Source organism: Halichoerus grypus, chromosome 2, assembly GCF_964656455.1.
Source record: "Halichoerus grypus chromosome 2, mHalGry1.hap1.1, whole genome shotgun sequence".
In the NCBI taxonomy this organism is placed as follows: Eukaryota; Metazoa; Chordata; class Mammalia; order Carnivora; family Phocidae; genus Halichoerus; species Halichoerus grypus.
In genome coordinates, this window is record NC_135713.1 from 31,342,955 (window position 1) to 31,361,921 (window position 18,967).

At 35.2% G+C, this 18,967-nt stretch overlaps 1 protein-coding gene across 1 annotated transcript in view; it reads right to left on the minus strand.

Annotated features, from left to right (window-relative positions):
• LOC118547621 (small ribosomal subunit protein eS4, X isoform-like) overlaps positions 1 to 18,967 on the minus strand; it is a 404,116-nt gene that overhangs the window by 127,978 nt on the left and 257,171 nt on the right. The window contains exon 3 of the mRNA XM_036111186.2: positions 17,813 to 17,956. The gene's annotated coding sequence lies outside the window, so the exon portion shown is untranslated. The remainder of the gene's footprint in view (positions 1 to 17,812; positions 17,957 to 18,967) is intronic.

Here is an 18,967-nt window from a genome sequence, read left to right on the forward strand (position 1 = left end):
CATGTTTAAACATTACACAGAATTTCAGCAATATTTATTATTGCCCTTAATCTATCCTGGCATAGAATGGCAATGATGTCAAACGAAAAAGCAGGAATGAGACATTATATGATCATAATTGGTGAAACGTTTATGTGTGTGTGGTGTGTGCACGCATAAGCGTACATGTGGGGGTGTGTGTAGAAATATGGTGGGGGGGTGGGAAGGAGGCATGGGGAAATCCTGATAGAAAATATTTAAGGGGCACCCAGGTGGCTCAGTCAGTTAAGTGTCCGACTTTGGCTTATGTCATGATCTCCGGGTCCTGGGATCCAGTCTCTCCTTGGGCTCTGTGCTCAGCAAGGAGTTGTGCTTCTCCTTCGGCCTCTCCCTCTGCCCCTCCCCCCACTTGGGCTTGCACTCTCTCTCTCTCTCTCTCACATAAATAAATAAACAAAATATTTTTTTTAAAAAAAGAAAATATTCAAAAATTTACCTTTGTTTTCTTTGTAAACTGAATATGGGTGAAATTTTTCCTTTTTTCCTTTCATTTTCCTCTTTTTTTGTTTTGTTTTTGCAAATAACATACTTTTATAATCAGAATTTTTAATCATTTCATCAGTTTTCAAAATTTTCTGACCAAGCACAAAACAAATTTTTAAAAGACATAATTAAGCAATTCCCTAATTCCTCTATTCTATTCTAAACAAAGTAAAGTAAATGGAATTAACTCATGGAATTAAAATTACTTTTTGTTAAAATATCTATATTTGTCAAGTGTGCACGCCCCTGTATACATAAATTAGGGAAACCTCAACTTGTTTCAAAGTTAATGATTAATAGTAAGTCTATCTATTTTAGACTCACTTTGATACAAAATGATTCACAAAGAAAAATAATTTTTCTTCAGCTGTGTTGGGGGGCCAGCAAGTTTGGAGTTAAAAGGGGCTGAGCAGATTGAATTCTAGCTTGTCTCATACTTGCACAATCCAAAGTTGCCATACAGAGTTCTTTTGAAAATGTAGAAATGTAACCAGTGTTTAGAATTCCAACCACAAAAACATGTGTATGCTGTTTTGTTTTGTTTTTTTTAAACCAAAGCATTTTCTCTTGATATGTTTCAGTGGTTGGAATTAATTTTAGAAGCACATGCTACAAAGTGGTAAGAATTACCCCCATTTTTGTTGTTGTTGATGTTCTATAATATGGGAGTTGGCTATAACTGACATTGTTTTGTAGAAAAGAATTGTTCATCTAACATGGGCTCTTGAAACCCACTTTACCTTCAGCCCAACATAGATGTACTTGCTATAGACTATCAGTAAGCATGTTTTCTTCAGAAGATAAAGTTCTAGGAATAAGACAAGAAAATCATTACTGAAAAAATGTCACTATACAAGGGAGTATAGAACTAAATTCCAAAACTGTTTTCTAATTTATATACCATTTTAAAGAGAGGTAAATATTTATGAACTGGAAATGTCAGGTAAGAATTCATAAAGAAAATAGGATTTGTTTGGTCCTGGAAAGATAATGATAATGATGATGATGATTATATAGGTATGAATTGACAACATACTTATACCAAGAACTTTGCTTTGCATAGGTTATCTCATTTAGTCTTTCCAGAACCTTATAAAGTAGAAGTATGATTATCTTTATTTTACAAATGAGGAAACTGAGATAAGAAAGATCAAGTTACTTGCCAAGTGGAGGTAGGATTCCAACCCTGCCAGACTGTTTTCCAATTTCTGTTCTGATTTCCTGTCCTGATTCAAATAATCAGATAAGTTTGACAAGCATCATCCAAGATTATCATCACATACATGCCTTCCTAGATTTCTTAGAATCCTCTTCCATAATGGCCTGCACTATTTTCTATCTACTTGCTGATTCCTAGCTAGTCCATCTTGGGCACTCTGATACTAAATTTTTGTTGAATCATGAATAAGAATGCTAAAAGCTTCAGAATGCCAAGAGGAAATCTGACTGCATATCAGAATAACCTGGAGATTGTTAAAACTACAAATTCATAGATCCCTACTTCTTGAAATCTGTAGTTTAAAAAAAGAATTCCCACATTAATCTAGGGTTGCTAAAAGAGCATTTGAGATCAGTAGCTAGTGCTTTATCTATGAATCTTAGTTGTCCCAAGACTTAACTAACTCTAGTGCAAAATCTCAAGTCACAGTGTCTGGGAGACCATTCTATTATTCAGTTAACAAGCAAACATTTAATTAAGACTAATTATGAGTCAGCCAGATTCTGGGGAAGGGGGAAAAAAAAAAAAGACAGTGACTTCCTTTAAGAAGCTCATTGTTTGTTGACATAGAGAAATAAGCCAAAAATCACGCACAGTAGATAAGTTTCAGAATGGGTTCATGCATAGGATTCAGTGAGAGCATATAAAACGGCATTACAATCTCCTGGTTTCTTCCACTTTCTCTGGCTCTTTTTTGGCTCTCCTTTTGCTCCTTCCCATGTAGTCTACTAGAGGTTTTATTTATATCATTTCACTGAAACTTCACAATGCTCAGAAGGCTAATTAGTGATTTCAAAGATAAGGAATTTAGGACTCAAGAAGGATTTAAAAATCTGTCTAAGGGTATATACCTAAACAACAGAAAGAGAATTCAAAACCACAGTTATGTATTCCAAAGTCCAAAAGTCCACCCTTCACATTTTGCAAATTGCCAACAATTTTAAGGATGTTTATCTCAGAAAATGAATAGTACAGTCAATCCTTTGCACATGGAAATAGCTTGAATTTTAAGCTCTTCGCTTAGTTCCAATAAGTAACACATCCAGTCAATTCGAATAGTTTACGTCTTGCTTGGTGAACAATGAGTTATTTTTCAATGACTATAACAACAATTCAAAGTCAGACACAGCCCTCTTCATTTTGTGGGCTCATATTTGCTTTGGCCCCTGATACGAGTCAAGCCACAACTTACGTTCCGTTCCCAGGAAGCCATTTTGTTTTTCTCTCATTAGAACCTGTACCAACATTGTTTGCAAGCTGCTGTTTATAAAGCATTTTGTGGTGGCCCAAGAAAATAAATCTGCAGATTAAAAGACTCAAACTAATCCTTCCTCTAGAATGTAACATGTTACATGTGGTACTACTGAATCTTGTTCATCAATGTTAAGATTAGAACTATTATGATCTGATTTAATCTTTTAGAAAGGTCCACTTTGAAAGGAATTAGGAATTCAGTGGTTTAAACAGATGAACACATATTTAAAAGTAGAATAACAGTTAAGATTATATGGCTTTATCAGAAAAAATTTAAAATAAAAAACTTTCAGTGCTATCATTTCATCATTAGGATTTGGGTGAAGGTTATAAATAGATGATACTGAAGATTAGATTCAGAATTTGAACATTTACTACCCCTTCCTAACGAGGAGTAAAGGGAAGACAGTTCTAAGAGTGAAATATAAGTGTTGAGATATATGGGAACCATAGATTTTGTGTGTGTATATATGGGTGAATTTCAATTTTCTGTCAACTCATTTTTGTCTCCCTATAATAATTTTTCCCTTTTCATATTTCTCCCAGGAATCCAGGAGTAAAAATACACACAATTGGCATCTAATATCTGAATCATATAAGAAATATGTATGAACATGTAGATAATTAGAAAACTTAATTTTTTTCATTTGCTTTATGGTGTATGTTTTCTTTTTAAAAATTCTAGTCTCAACATAGAAAATTTTCTAAATGTTTGAAGCATTCTGGAGTCTTACCAAATATCCCAAAAGAAATGCTAAAATACCTTTTAAAATGCTAAGAATACCTAAAATACTTGTATCCAATAAATTCTAACGAACTATTTCTCAGAATTAATTTAATGGGTCATATTAAAAGAGTTTTAATAATTCAAATATCAAACAATAAGATTTTTTTTCTCATTTTCCTGGTAGATTCAGTCTGACCTCACTACTAAGAAATTCTGCTTCAATTAGTTATTGTTTTCCTTTCTTCCAGAAGCTTAGGAATGAATTTTCTCCACTAGTTACATTCAATTTTTTGTAATGTTTTTGTCCCTGTAAGAGTGGTCAAAAATAGAAACTTGATTTTATCATCTTCATATCTCTATAATCTAGCATAAATCTTAGTATACAGAAAGTTACTGTTTTTCATAAAATTGCTTTTCATGTTCCTAAGGCACTTGTTAAGGAGAGTACAAAAAAAGGCGGGGGGGGGAGGAAATGTACATAGTTTGGGATAATTGGAGAACCACCATTTACTAAATGCTTTTCATTGTCAGTCTGAAAACCTAACCTTCTCACCCACCTTGCAAGGTAGGTAGTATCTCAATTTACAGATGAAGAAACTGACATTCAAAAAGGAGAAGTAATTTTTTCAAGCTTTACATGGCTGGTAAATGGCTAAACTCATGTTTGATTCTCTAACTACACTATACTGTTAAGGTAGTACAGATGTATCTCAAAGAGCTACAGAAAACTACCTAAGATGTTTCATTTGGAATAGGAGTTAGCTTGGTGAGGTTTTATAAGGGCCCAGGGCAAGCTACTCCAAAGTGTATCACAATGGCATATTAATTATTCTGAATTAAAGCTACTTGGGAAACAGCTGGTGCAAGGACCCTCAGACCCTCCTCTGTCGCCCTGAAAGCAAGAAACAAATCCCTCACTAATAGAATAAACTACCCTCACCGTACCAAGAAGTAAAAAGACATCTTTATGGCCAGAGATAGGAACTTTAAAGTCAAGAAAACTGTAGAAACAAATTTATTTATTTTTTTTACTAATCTACTACCTCAGCTCAAATTCTGCTTAGAATTCCTTACTAATTAAAGTTACCAAACGTCTACTTTTTCTATATCCTGTAAATTCCTCACAAATTATCTCTTTGTCTAAAATGTATAAAAACAGCCTGCCTTGGTCATTTCTCTGGGTCTCAACTTCGTTATCAGGCCTCCATGCACACATAATAAAACTTTTCTTTTCCTCCTATTAATTTGTCTCATGTCAATGTAATTCCTAAACCAGCTAGAAGAACCTTAGAGGAAACAATAAAATTTCTTCCTCCCCTACAGTTTCATGAGGAAAGAGTCAAGATATTTCTGTAAATACCCTTCCACACCCCCGAGTCACTCCCTCTCCAAATTGCTTCTCACTCTAACAATTATCACCCCCTGACACTAATCCCTGCCCTTGTGCAAAATAGGATAAAATCCACTGCAAACACCTCCAGGCACCTTATCACATAGAATGACTCTCTGGACTCCTGACTCTTCTACCTTATCTTACTATTAGCTCCCTCAGAAGATGTAGTCTTCCACCATTTCCAAAATCCGCAGACACAAAAACCTTGCTGTAGTAAGCAGCACATACCTATACTGCTGTGTGTACACAAAGTATGCCCATCTCATCTAACACACTGTTGCTACAAGGAACAGATATTCATGGCAATGAATAAGGCATGAAGGACAGGAGGGAAACAACAATAATAACAACAAAAACCAGTTGTTACTTGTCTCTCTACATCTAAGCTCTTCAGGATTGTTTGGATTAAAAAGAAATAATGACATCATAATGTATGTGCAGGACTAGCAAAGTGCCTGGCACATAGTAGGTGCTCAAAAATGATATCCATTAATACCCACAGGAGCACACCTTCAGGCAGGGAGGTTAAGACATGTACACACTGGGTGTACAGTTTAAGCATTATATAATCAGCACAAAGTTTCTATAATAGCAAAAGACTGGGAGCAAGCTTTCTGTCACAGAGCCCTTACCATATGAAACACTCTCTTAGTTCCTATCAGAAACCCACAACTTGGCAAGGAAATGATAAATGGTTTATCATTATTTGCTCCTATTTAACTTGAATTTAACTTGAATTTCTGATATTTTACCCCCTGTGATAGATTTAGTCTGTTTCAGTTTATATCTGTCCTGTCCTGAACCTCTTGACACTGATCTTCCCCACTTACTTGTTATCTTCACCTTCCAGTTCACCATGAATCTAAATTTTGCCATCTCCTTCAGGATATATGGTGTTTACACACTTCTTTCCAAACCAACTCCTCCTTGTGACTTCTTGTCTGAGTGCCATATGGTCCATTTTGTTCCTTTGGCCAAGTCAAACCTCCATTCCTGGGTCTTCTTGTTCCACCCTGCACATGGCCTGCACATGACCCAGTACCCATGTCGATAACCTGACTTGTGTTGTGACATTTAGGATGCTTGTCTTTCTTCCTAACCCTGTTCATGGTAATCCACAAATTCCTTGATTTTAGCAGAGGAGCTCTCAATCCTGGATTCCTATTCATTCCCTGGTAGCCTATAGCAGATCATTCTGGACATCTGACACAGAATGTGCACATTCTTTGGATTGTATGGTCTTCCAACACTTTCAACTTTCCCTCCTCCAAGCAAAGGAAACTTAATGTGGTTTGGAAATCACCAAAACCATTTCTGTTTGGCTATCCCTAGGTCACAGGTTTTAGCAAAGTAGTAATAATCATCTTGAAGTAGTACTGACCTTCAAGATGGGGGGAATTCCTCCTGAAATTGGAATGAAAAAGTGTATGTGGTCAATTAGCATAAACTCTTTGGATAATATTTTTCACTGGATCACCTACTATTTTATATTGTTTAATGTACTTGATTAGAAGACAGTGGAGTGAGCATAGGTCTTGGAGTCAGGTCATATTTTAAAATTTGTTCAAAAGAGACACTGACACTTAACCTTGAAGTGTTAATATGAATTGTATCAGTTTCCTGGGGCAGATATAACAAATTACCACAAACTGGTGGCTTAAAAAACCTAAAATTTATTTTCTCAAAGTTCTGGAGGCCAGATGTCTGAAATCAAGGTGTCAGCAGGTTGATTCCTTCTGAAGGCTATGAGGAAGAAACTATCCCATGCATCTTTCTTAGCTTCTGGTAGCTACTGGCAATCCTTGGTGTTTTTTGGCTTGTAGATGTCATCACTCCAATCTCTGCCTCTGTCATCACATGATATTCTTCCTGTGTGTATCTGTGTATCTCTGTGTTTCTCTTTCCTTTTCATATAAAGACACCAGTCATTGGATTAGGACCCATCCTATTCCAGTATGACCTCATCTTAACTAACATCTTCCATTTGAAAAGACCCTATTCCCAAATAAGGTCACATTCTGAAGTTCACATGCATTCTGGGGGAGACACTATTCAACCCAATGCACAAACATTAGTGAGAAGAATTGTAAAGTACCTAACATTAATGCCTGGCACATAATTACTGCCCAATAAATAGTAATTTTTGGTATTTGTAGTTGACTAAACTGGCTAGTTAGTGTTGAGTAATGTTAGAGAGTGCTGAGCATGTAGCAAAGGCCCATAGCAACTTACCACAACTATGTCCATGAATCTTTTTCACTGTGTTTTTCTCCCAATCCCTGGCAATTAAAGCGCAGTGCTCAAGGCAAGTAAATTCAACCCTGAAATCAATCAGTTTGCTCTAGTTTCTTGAAAGCCACATTAGTACCTCTAAAATATAAGCAGGGAATTGGCAGACCTGCCTGATACCTTGAATTAAATTTTGTGCCAAGCCATGCTGTGCACTAAAAATGGATTGCCCGTTGTTCATTAGTAAAGGGAGGGTTTGCTGGTACTTCAAATTAAGTGGTGAGCATTCTGTTTGTTTTAATTGTATACTTTTCTCTGTTCAGTTTTTATGGAGCCCAGGGCAGCTACTTCTCTGTTCTTTTTATAAAATTATTCTGAATGCTAAAATTAATATTGTGGCATTTCTTAGGCACTACATAGGGATTTTAAGGAAAAGAAGATAACCCTTTTTCACAGAAAACTAACTGTGATTGTACTGAGAAACGGGAAACTACTCAAGGAGCCCGGAGAATCTCTCTAGCAAGGCCCTCTGTGTCTCCCCTTGGACTTGCTATCATTCTCTCTTCTGAGCCCAATTCCTACTTTGTTCCCCAGTTCTTTCAAGTCAGCCATTATCTTCAAACTTGTAAAATCATCTTATTGTATATACCAGTTCAAAATCTAGCCCCCGCTATTTCAACATCCAATGAATTATTCAGCCTTAAAAAAGGAAGGAAATCCTAGCATATGGAATAACAGAGGGTAAACCTGGAGGACATTATGCTAAGTAAATAAGCCAGACAGAGAAAGACAAGTATGGCATCATTCTACTTACATGAGGTATCTAAAAGAGTCAAACTCATAGAAACAGAGTGGAATGGTAGTCCCCAGGGGTGAAGGAAGGGGAAATGAGGCATTGAAGCTCAATGGGCACAAAGTTTCAGTTATGCAAGATGAGAAAGCTCTAGAGATCTGCTGTGAGACTGTGCCTACAGTTAACAATATTGTATTGTGCACTTAAACATTTGTTAGGAGAGTATAACTAAGGTATTTTTAACACACGCACACACACAACAACCTCCACTATTTCAATGTCCAACAATATAAAATTGATTATATAAAACATAAATTATAGTATATCCCCACAATACAGTCAGTAAAAGCATAGATTATATAATAACAACAACAATAATAATAATAATAAACATTTTTGACTGGTCTATAGGGCCAGCCACTGTTAAAAATGTCTTACACGTATTATCTCATTTAATCCTTATCACACTGCTATAAATTAAATACTATTACTAGTCCCACTTCTCAAATGAGAAAATGAAATGCACAATGATTAAATAATTGCCCAAGTCATACAGCTGATAAATTGCACAGCTTCAGGAAAGACATGGATAAGCCAGGAAGGCACAGAAGTCCAGAATATAGTGTTAGTTTTAAAAAAACATAAAACAAAAATATGTTATTATTCCACTTTATTAAAAATTAAACAGAGATAAATAGATTATACTTTTAGAAAATGCTCTGAAAAGATAGAACCGAAATAGTTAAGAGGGTTAACTCTGGAAAGTGAGAATACCGGTGGAGAGATTACAACTTTTTATTTTGTACAGTCCTGTATTATTTTTAATTTTTCAAAACCCAATATTCTTTAAAGTAAACAGATAATTAAAAATTACACTCATTACTTCCTTTGATGTTAGGAATGTACATATGATGTAATTGTACACCACTGTATGACATGCCATGAGATGTTTTGAGGTCAGGTGCTAACTATATGGATAAATTTCTCTCTACACTATTCTTTCCATGACTCTAGCCAGACTTTGAGAAAACTGCATGTTGTTTTACCATCCTGTAGTCTTTTTCCTTTTTCCTTTTTGCCCTGAATTATTCTATGATCTGATGCCTCTAATCTACTTTTAGGGACATTATAAGAAACAGCTTCCTCAAATATACTTCTGTATTTACTAAAAGAATGTTGTGGAAAACAGTTTTTAATGCACTTCCCATAGTTTCTTTCTGAGAACATACTGCAAAAATATTTCTCTAGATTCAATGTGGAGAACAGTTTTACTCTTCTGAGTAACTACTTTGTTCTTTTTATATGGACACTCAGATATTTCACCAACACATGATTCTGCATTACAAGGTCTGCCAGAAAGTTCAAGCGGTATTTGCTTCCTGTTGCTAGAGTATGCATCATCCTTGCAGCTCAGCTGACTGATCACACTCTTAGTTTCATCCCATTTTTCTCACTTTTGTTCTCCCAGATTTATTAGTCTATTTTTTAATCCCTCCTCCTCCCTGCTTTTTTGGTCTTATTTGTATTTTTTGATAAATGCCTTAAATCATCTTAGAACAAGGCTACATAAAAGGAATAATATTTAAATTAATGAAATGTAATTGACACATGTATTAGTTTAAGTTAGGCTTAGTTGAATTTAAATTACCCATTATTTCTAAGATGGCCATGAGAAAGAGAGTTTAATCATGCACTTCTCCCATATGCTTATGAGATCTTCTCAAAATGTAGTATGGGCATCTTATAACTTGAGAGAAGAAATGCAACTAAAAAACATAAATCATTGTCATTTAAGAAATTACTAAGACCTAATTTTGCAAGGCCTTGAGGCACTCTGGAAAAATGGACCTAGCATCTGCTCCTAAGATTTTAATATGAATCTTAGATACATTATATCCAAATCTAGCACTTTGGGATCTAATAATATTCAAACTATATTTATAGCATTCTAAGAACATGAGGGGTATATTCAGTTCTGGTTGAAAAAATGCTGTAAAGCATTTTCACAAAGGGGCTTGTCTTGAGGAAAGCAAAAGACAATTTCCAGGAGTCACCAGGGTTTAAATAACTTCTGAATTAATTCAGATGATATAAGAGGAACATTTCAAGAATAATCTTACAAAAAAGCTTTCTCTTTGCCTCATTAATTTCCTCAGGCTTCAGTTCACTAGGAGAAAGTAATAACCTCTAAAAATAAAGCAAAAATGGGTAATAAGGACTCAACTTTAAATTTAAATATTACAAGTAAACATATCTAAGTTGCAAAAGTATTAAAATATTCCCTGTTCTTGCCTTATTAGAAATGAAACTTCCTAGGCTAAAGCCCAGTGGGAGAGGAGTGATGCTCCATAATTCATTTTTCCCCATCCTTAATGACAAAAAATTCTTCTCTTTTTTATTATAAAAGTAAGTAATCATCTCAAATTGTCAGCCTATTAATGTCATGTAATTGCCATGACATGCCACAGAATGTAGGCAAATATGCCTCTGAATTATTATTTTCCAGCTGCCAGGCCTATTACCACTTGACCACACAAGCTGTTGGTACCATATTGCCATTCTGTCTGTTATGTTACTATGATTAATCATCATGTCAGAGCCAGCAAGCTTTGGTCACTATCACCATCAAGGCAAAGAGGTAGTTATGTTAGCCTTTTGGATTGTCAATGACAGATACTATAATCGACTTCAAATTTAGAAATTTGGGGAAATTAATTACATGTTGACACATAAGCAGTTCCACAGAGGAGGCAATTAAACATTGAAACAGTGTGGATCCATTCTGGCTGACAAATATGACTAAAATTCATTAAATTTCATTTCCATTAACTTCCACATGATTTTAGGATCAAGTAGATATATTTTGAAATGGTTATCTCCCACTTCCAAGTGATTCCAACTACTGAAATAACTCAATAATATCCTTGCAAAATGAATTTGACATCTAAGTCTTCAATAATTCAAACAAGTGGGGCGCCTGGGTGGCTCAGTTATTAAGTTTTCGGCTCAGGTCATGATCCCAGGGTCCTGGGATCAAGCCCTACATCGGGCTCCCTGCTTGGTGGGAAGCCTACTTCTCCCTCTCCCACTCCCCCTGCTTGTGTTCCCTCTCTCACTGTGTCTCTCTCTGTCAAATAAATAAATAAAATATTTTTAAAAAATAATAATAATTCAAACAAGTATTAAAAAGGCATTTGGCCTTAATTTGGGGAAACTGAATTTCATATTCTGATGAGAATTCCCACTTAATTTTTTTTGACTAATCAACATTTAAAAAGTGATACCTTTGTTTCTAAATAAGATGCTTTGTTCTTAAAGTAAATGAAAAATATCCAATAAAATGTAATCTCATCAAGTGGATTTACCCAGCCAAAGCCAAAATATTGTATCAAGGAAAAAAAGATTTAAATCAAATGCCCACTCTTCCATAGAATATAACTCTAAGCTAAAACTATTTACACTTGAAACCACCTGAACATTTTCATTTTGGAAAATTGTACTTGGAGAAATTTTTGATTGATTCATTGATTAACTGATTTGCTTTTACCTAATGAGAGATGCCTAGAACTAAGGCTAACAACTGCATGGATATTCACTCAAAAGTAAACACTAGATACTGTAAGATTACCTAAGCATTTTAAAATAAATTAATTTTTTTCCAAAAGGTATTGTCAAACTGCACACTACACCACACCATTAAAATAATTAGTGCACTGGATGATTTGGTGGCCAACGATATTCATACATTCCACTTGAATGACTCCAGATTTCACTAATTCATGATCAGTTTTTCCGTCAGCAGAAATTTTCTCCCTTTATTTATTGCGTTGGATTGGTGTTGACTTTCAAGGGCTTCATGACAGATGTGATTAGTTATGTTCCTTAAAGAGTCTCAAATTAGAACTTAAAGGAACCAGAACCTAAGTGGCTTCCCTGTGGTCTACAAATTCTTTCAACAGCTTTTCTTCAGCAGCTCCTGGTTTTCATAACATGAAGAAAGGTCTATTGGTTCAACATGTTTAGTTTGTTTTTAAGTAATTAGTATTGTATTACTCTTTTTAGATTTGACTCTCTTTAAGCCCATAACTTAAATTTCAGTAAGTACCAGCTAGCTTTATTTTATCTTAGGAAATTAATGCTTATTTTTATGATAAATGCATACAGGCACACATGGAACATTTTAAATCTTTGGATTATTTTCTACATTCAGCAAATGCCAGTATAAAAATATCAAATATCTTGAAGGGTTGATCAACTTCCAAAATGAAAATGATTGCAAATTCCATGTTGAAGAGGTAGAAAAAGATGTTTTGAGCTAAAAATTTAAATATATTGAAAATATTAAAATACATTTATAAAGAAATTTGTTTCTAATGAGTTCTAAAGTAGTTGTTCCCAAATTTATGCATCTAAATTAACTGAGGAACTTTTATAAATATAGATTTTGAAGGCCACCTCAGACTTCTTATATTGAATCTCTATAGATGGGACTGGGAATTTATGTTTTACAAATTCTTTAGATGGTGCTGAGTCACAGCTAGGTATGGAAACTCCAATCTAAATAATGCTGCCTGTTAGTGCTAAAGTGTAAGTTTCAAAACAGATTGTTTTGTAGGATCTATTTCTTATTGAAGATGTAGCAAGTGACAAAAGATGATTTTACTATAAGACAATAAATGGAAGATTTAAATAAAAAATAGATTTTCCCCAACTAGAGCTTTGGATATAATAGCTGCTATTAAAAATATAATTAGATGAAAATGGAATGTGAAGAAATAATAGAAAACAATAAAAGAGGAAGAACTGATATTGAGGAAAGTTCAAGTTGTAAAAGATAGAAGAGAAAATGCCCTTTCAATAGTGGATGTTTATATTCTTTGTCTACCTGTTATCTAAATGAAAAATGAAATCATCCTTTATATTCCATTCTGCATTACTTTTACTTAAGAATATGGCATAATCATGTTTTTATTTTATTCATATAATTTCCCATCCTCCTCATTACTAAAATACTATTACTTCATTATACCAAAGTACCATAATTCAGCTAATTCTAACAGCCAATACAAAAACAGGAAAAGTGTAAAAGCAAGTAAAGCACCCATAGAGTGCTTATAGCCAATAAGCACACGAAGAAAGATTCAGCCTCCTTGGGAATTTCTAATAAAACAACAATGAAATATGATTTCTCATCAAGCAGAATGGTCAAATATCAAAATTACTTATAATACTAAGTGTGGGCTAAGGTTTGGAACATTGGGGATAGTCAAATGATGTTGGTTGAAATACGAATTGAAACAAACCTTTTTATTTTTTAAAGAGAATTATGGAGTTGCTATAAGTACTAAAAATTTCAGTTCTACGAATTCATCCTATCTGCACATGTGTGTAAAGATGTCCATAGATATTCACTGTAGCAATGAATCAAGCTAGATGAACAGCTTTATTATAAACATGTATGCACATGTCTGAAAAATATTAAAAAGAACTATTTAAATTAAGTCTCTCACCTATCCTAACTCCTTAGAGAAAATCTCTTTCTAACATTTCTGAATAGTTCTTATGAAGGTTATAATCATAATACAAATAATAGGCTTTATCTCCATTCCTTGATTTATGATCTTTAGATATCCATTGGCTTCCCAATTCATCTCTTTCATGGTTTGTTGGCTTCCTTTAGTGATACACTTGGATCCCTTTCTCTTTATTCCTTGCATATCTGTTATTGGTTTTTGATTTGTGGTTACCATTAAGTTGGTCTATAACCTCTTGGGCATATAGCAGTTTATATATTAAGTTGATGGTTGCTTAAGTTTAAATTCATTCTTTACTCCTCTCCCTCTCACATTTTAGGTAAATGGTATTATATTTTACATCCTTTTATTTTATGAATACCCTGACTGATTTTTACAGAAATATTTATATTTACTGCTTTTGTTTTTTTGTTTTGTTTTGTTTTGTTTTTACTTTTCATATTCTCACTTATGGTCTTCCTTTCCACTCAAAGAGTCCCTTTAATATTTCTTGTAGGGCTAGTTTAGTGGTCATGAACTTCTTTAGTTGTTGTTTGTCTGAAAAATTATTTATCTTTCTTTCTATTCTGGATGATAGCCTTGCTGGATAGAATAATCGTGGCTGCAGATTTTTCCCTTTAGCATTTTGAGGATATCATGACACTCTCTTCTAGCCTGCAAAGTTTCCACTGAAAAATCCACTAATAGCCTTAAGAGGTTTCTCTTGTATGTAACTGTCTTGTTTTCACTTGCTGCTTTTAAATTTTTTTCTTTATCGCTGCCTTTTGTCATTTTAATTATTAAGTGTCTTGGTGTGGACCTCCTTGGGCTGAATTTTTTGGGGCGTCTCTGTGCCTCCTGGACCTAGATATCTATTTCCTACCCCAGATTAGGGAAGTTTTCAGCTACTATTTCTTCAAATAAATTTTCTGCTCCCTTATCTCTCTTCTTCTTCTGAGATCCCTATAATGTGGATATTATTAAGGTTGATGGAGTCACTGAGTTCCCTAGACTATTCTCAATTTGTATAATTTTCTTTCCTTTCCTTTCATCAGCTTGGTTATTTTCCATTACTCTGTCTTCTAGGTCATTAATTTGTTCCTCTGCTTCATCTAGACTACTATTTATTCCATCAAATGTATTTTGGATTTCATTTATTGTGTTCTTGATGTCTGATAGGTTCTTTTTTATCTGTGTAAGGGTCTCACTGATATCCTCCAATCTTTTCTCCTGTCCAGTGAGTATCTTTATGATCATTACTTTAAATTCTCTATCAGGTATGTTACTTATATCCATTTTGCTTTGGTCTCTTGCTGTGGGTTGGTCCTCTTCTTTCATTTGGGTCCTCTTCTTTCATTTCTCTGTCTCCTCATTTTATCTGACTTTCTGTGTCTGTTTCTGTGTGTTAAGAAAGTTAGCTACCTCTCCTGCTCTTAACAATAATAGCCTTATGAAGTAGAGGTCCTATAGTGCCCTGCAGTACAGTCCCCTATTCCCCAGTGCCTGGCACTTCAGGGGTGTCTATGTTGTGTGTGCTCTGCTGTTGAGTCTTAGCCTCTCTTTCCTTCAGTCTAGTTGTCTGCAAAGGTTCTCTTTGCCTATTGTGGGCAATGTTTGGTCTCCAGCAGAGGTGGAGTACATCATAACAAGGTGTGCAGTGGCCTGCTTGCAAAATAAGATCTCCCCCCACCACCAACAGAACTGAGGTCCTGCACAATGTGCAGGTCAGGAGATGTGGTACTGGCAGAGTTTGCCCAGGTCTTCTGGAGGAGGAGCTTGCAGCACAAGGAGCTTGACTTCCCACTTGAAAGATGAGAATTTTAGTCCCTTAGAAACTTCCCACCTCCTCTTGCAAGTTCTATTAAAACATACTTTCTTCTATTGGTTACCTTAATAACTCTAAAAAGTATACTGAAACCCCTGTTTCTTATTCAACCTTAGACAGTATCTCTTAACTTCCTATTATGAAAGATTAGAAAACTTGGGCCTTGTATGATGACAGATGATAGCTACACTTGCCAGGGAGCATAGCATAATGTACAAACTTGTGGAATCTCTATGTTAGACACCTGAAACTAATGTAACATTGGGTGTCAACTATACTTCAATTTTAAAAAAGAAGAGAAGAAAAGGCAAGAAAACTTGGGCTCATGAGTTATTCTGAACCTCCTCTCTTTGCTATTATACTCTGGGGTAGAAGGATACATTCTAATAGTTCTTACAGACTTTTAAATATATTTTATATTCATGAAGTTTACAGTATTTACATTCTATTCTTTAAGTATAATTAAGTCTTCTATGTTTAATCTAAGTTGATCCTAGATATCCATTACAAGTAAAAAGTACTTACATCTTATTGTATACTGAAATTATTTAATACAGTGGGAAGGTAGAAAGACAAATAAGAGAATCTGTTAAAAAAAGTCATAGTCCAAACAGAGCAATCTGAAGTAATGAAGAGATTTTGAGCAATTTCTGTTGTATAAAAAAAGTGAATGCATTTGAACTTGACAGTTCACAGATTTTAACAACATGCATGGTTTAGTATCATATGATTGCATTTATTTCTCTACTGGATTAACTATATTATTTGATTTTTATTATATAAATAAATATTAGAAACAAAAGCAAAAATGAACTATTGGGACTTCATCAAGATAAAAAGCTTCTGCACAGCAAAGGAAACAGTCAACAAAACTAAAAGGCAACCTACAGAATGGAAGAAGATATTTGCAAATGACATATCAGGTAGAGGGCTAATATCCAAGATCTGTAAAGAACTTATCAAACTCAACACCCAAAAACAAATAATCTAGTCAAGAAATGGGCAGAAGACATGAACAAACATTTCTCCAAAGAAGACATACAAATGGCCAGCAGACACATAAAAAATGTTCAACATCACTTGTCATAAGAGAAATACAATCAAAACCACAATGAGATACCACCTTACACTAGTCAGAATAGCTGAAATTAACAAAACAAGAAACGACAAACGTTGGCGAGGATGTAGAGAAAGGGGAACCCTCTTACACTGTTGGTGGGAATGAAAGCTGGTGCAGCCACTTTGGAAAACAGTATGGAGATTCCTCAAGAAGTTAAAAATAGAGCTACCCTATGACCCAGCAATTGCACTACTAGGTATTTACCCCAAAGATACAGATATAGTGAAACGAAGGGGCACCTGCACCCCAATGTTCATAACAGCAATGTCCACAATAGCCAAACTGTGGAAGGAGCCAAGACATCCTTCAACAGATGAATGGATAAAGAAGATGTGGTATATATATACAATGGAATATTACTCAGCCATCAGAAAGGATGAATACTTTCCATTTGCATTGACATGGATGGAACTGGAGGGTATTATGCTAAGTGAAATAAGTCAATTGGAGAAAGACAATTATCATATGGTTTCACTCATATTTGGAATATAAGAAACAGTGCAGAGGACCATAAGGGAAGGGAGGGAAAACTGAATGGGAAGTCATCAGAGAGGGAGACAAACCATGAGAGACTCTTAAGTATGAGAAACAAATTCAGGACTGCTGAAGGGGAGGTGGGTGGGGGGATGGGGTAACTGGGATGGGCATTAAGGAGGGCACATCATGTGATGAGCACTGGGTGTTGTACGCAACTGATGAATTGTTGAACACTACATCTGAAACTAATGATGTACTATGTGTTGGCTAAATGAATTTAAATTAAAAAATTTCAAAAAAAATAAATGATTGCAAAACATTTAAAAACACAAGTTGAATTGAAAACTTTCAGCAATATTTTATGCCAAGAATCTCTTCTGTCACCATGGTCAGCGAGGCTTCTCTCACTAGGCCTGCAATAATATGTATTAATTCATTAGGTGAGAAATAATCACTGATTGAGAGCATTTTCTAAATATCTTTTAATCCTATAAGCAAAGACCATATTTTGTTGATGTTTAAAAAATGATTAGGCCACTAAGAGTTCAAAGTGTCACTGAGTCTTTGTTTTTTATTTTAATTCTAAAGCACTCACTCATGAAAAGATTTAAGCATTTGGAGGTAGCAGGTACTGGTTTATCTATCCACTGAAAGGACTGGCTAGGTTGCCATATATCCATGAGAATGCCTGGGGGAGAACAAAGTAGAGCTGTAGGTATAGCTTTACTGCAGAACCCTACCTGATGTGCACACCAGAGTCCAACCTTTCACGTGTAATGAGACAGTAGAGCTTCTTCTAAAGCCAGGAAAAAGTTCTGCACCAACCTTCCACACTGTGTCAGCATCAGGTATCTCACTGCTGGTGGGACAAAGGAAGCTAATCTCTGCAATACAGAAAAAAGAAGAATCTAGCTTTAAATTCAAATCCCCTGCTTATCTAGACCCCATGTAAACAGACACCACCAACTCCAGCCAGACCTCAAGGGCCACACTCCTTACTTAACTTATATTTTAGTCATGACATAAAATAGTACAAAGTGGTTTTGTAAGCACAACATAGTACTTACTTATGTATTGTCTACTTAAATCTTAATGGTTCCCCATATATACACACATGTATGCAACTGCCTTACCCTGGTGTAGAGAGCACTGCATAACCTGACCTATTTTTCTTTCTTCAGTCTCCTCTCTTGTACTCACCACATCACTCTGTTCCAGCCATTTTGGCTTTCTTTGTTTCCTCCAAACCACCAAGTCTGAGAGCCTTTGTGCTAGCCAAACTCTCCGAGGGTAATGTCATGTCCTGGCTTTTTGTCTGGCTGGCTCTTGCTTGTCAGTCAGCTCTCAAGTAAACATCACCTCCACAGCAAGATTCTCCCAACCAGCCAATCAGCATAGACATCTTGACATTCATTATCACTTGGCCTATTTTTATTATTTGCATTGCACACATTATTACCAAATGTTTTTGTTGTCTGGTTATTTTTTTTTATCTATTTATTATCCATCTGTCAATTCTCCCCCACAAAAAAGCAACATACAAATTCTATGAAAACAGAGACCTATCACAGTCACCAATATAACCCAGTGTTTGTACTGGGTCGTACAGTGTATATGTAACAGGTAATAAATATATATTTGTTGAATAAAAGAATGAATACATGAATGCTCTAGTTCCACCTTCCTGACAACATGGCCTAGAAAGCCAGCATATCTTATCTTCTGCTGGCCATATCCACAGTGGTCTTTCCTTCACCATTCCTACTACCCTCCACTGGAGCTTTGACAACTCCAAGTTCAGGTTGATCTTGAGAGGCCTCTCAGTCTAACTCCAGGCCGCTTGTATTCTTCTTTTCTTCAGAGAGTCCATAATGCAAAAGAAGAGTCCAATTCAG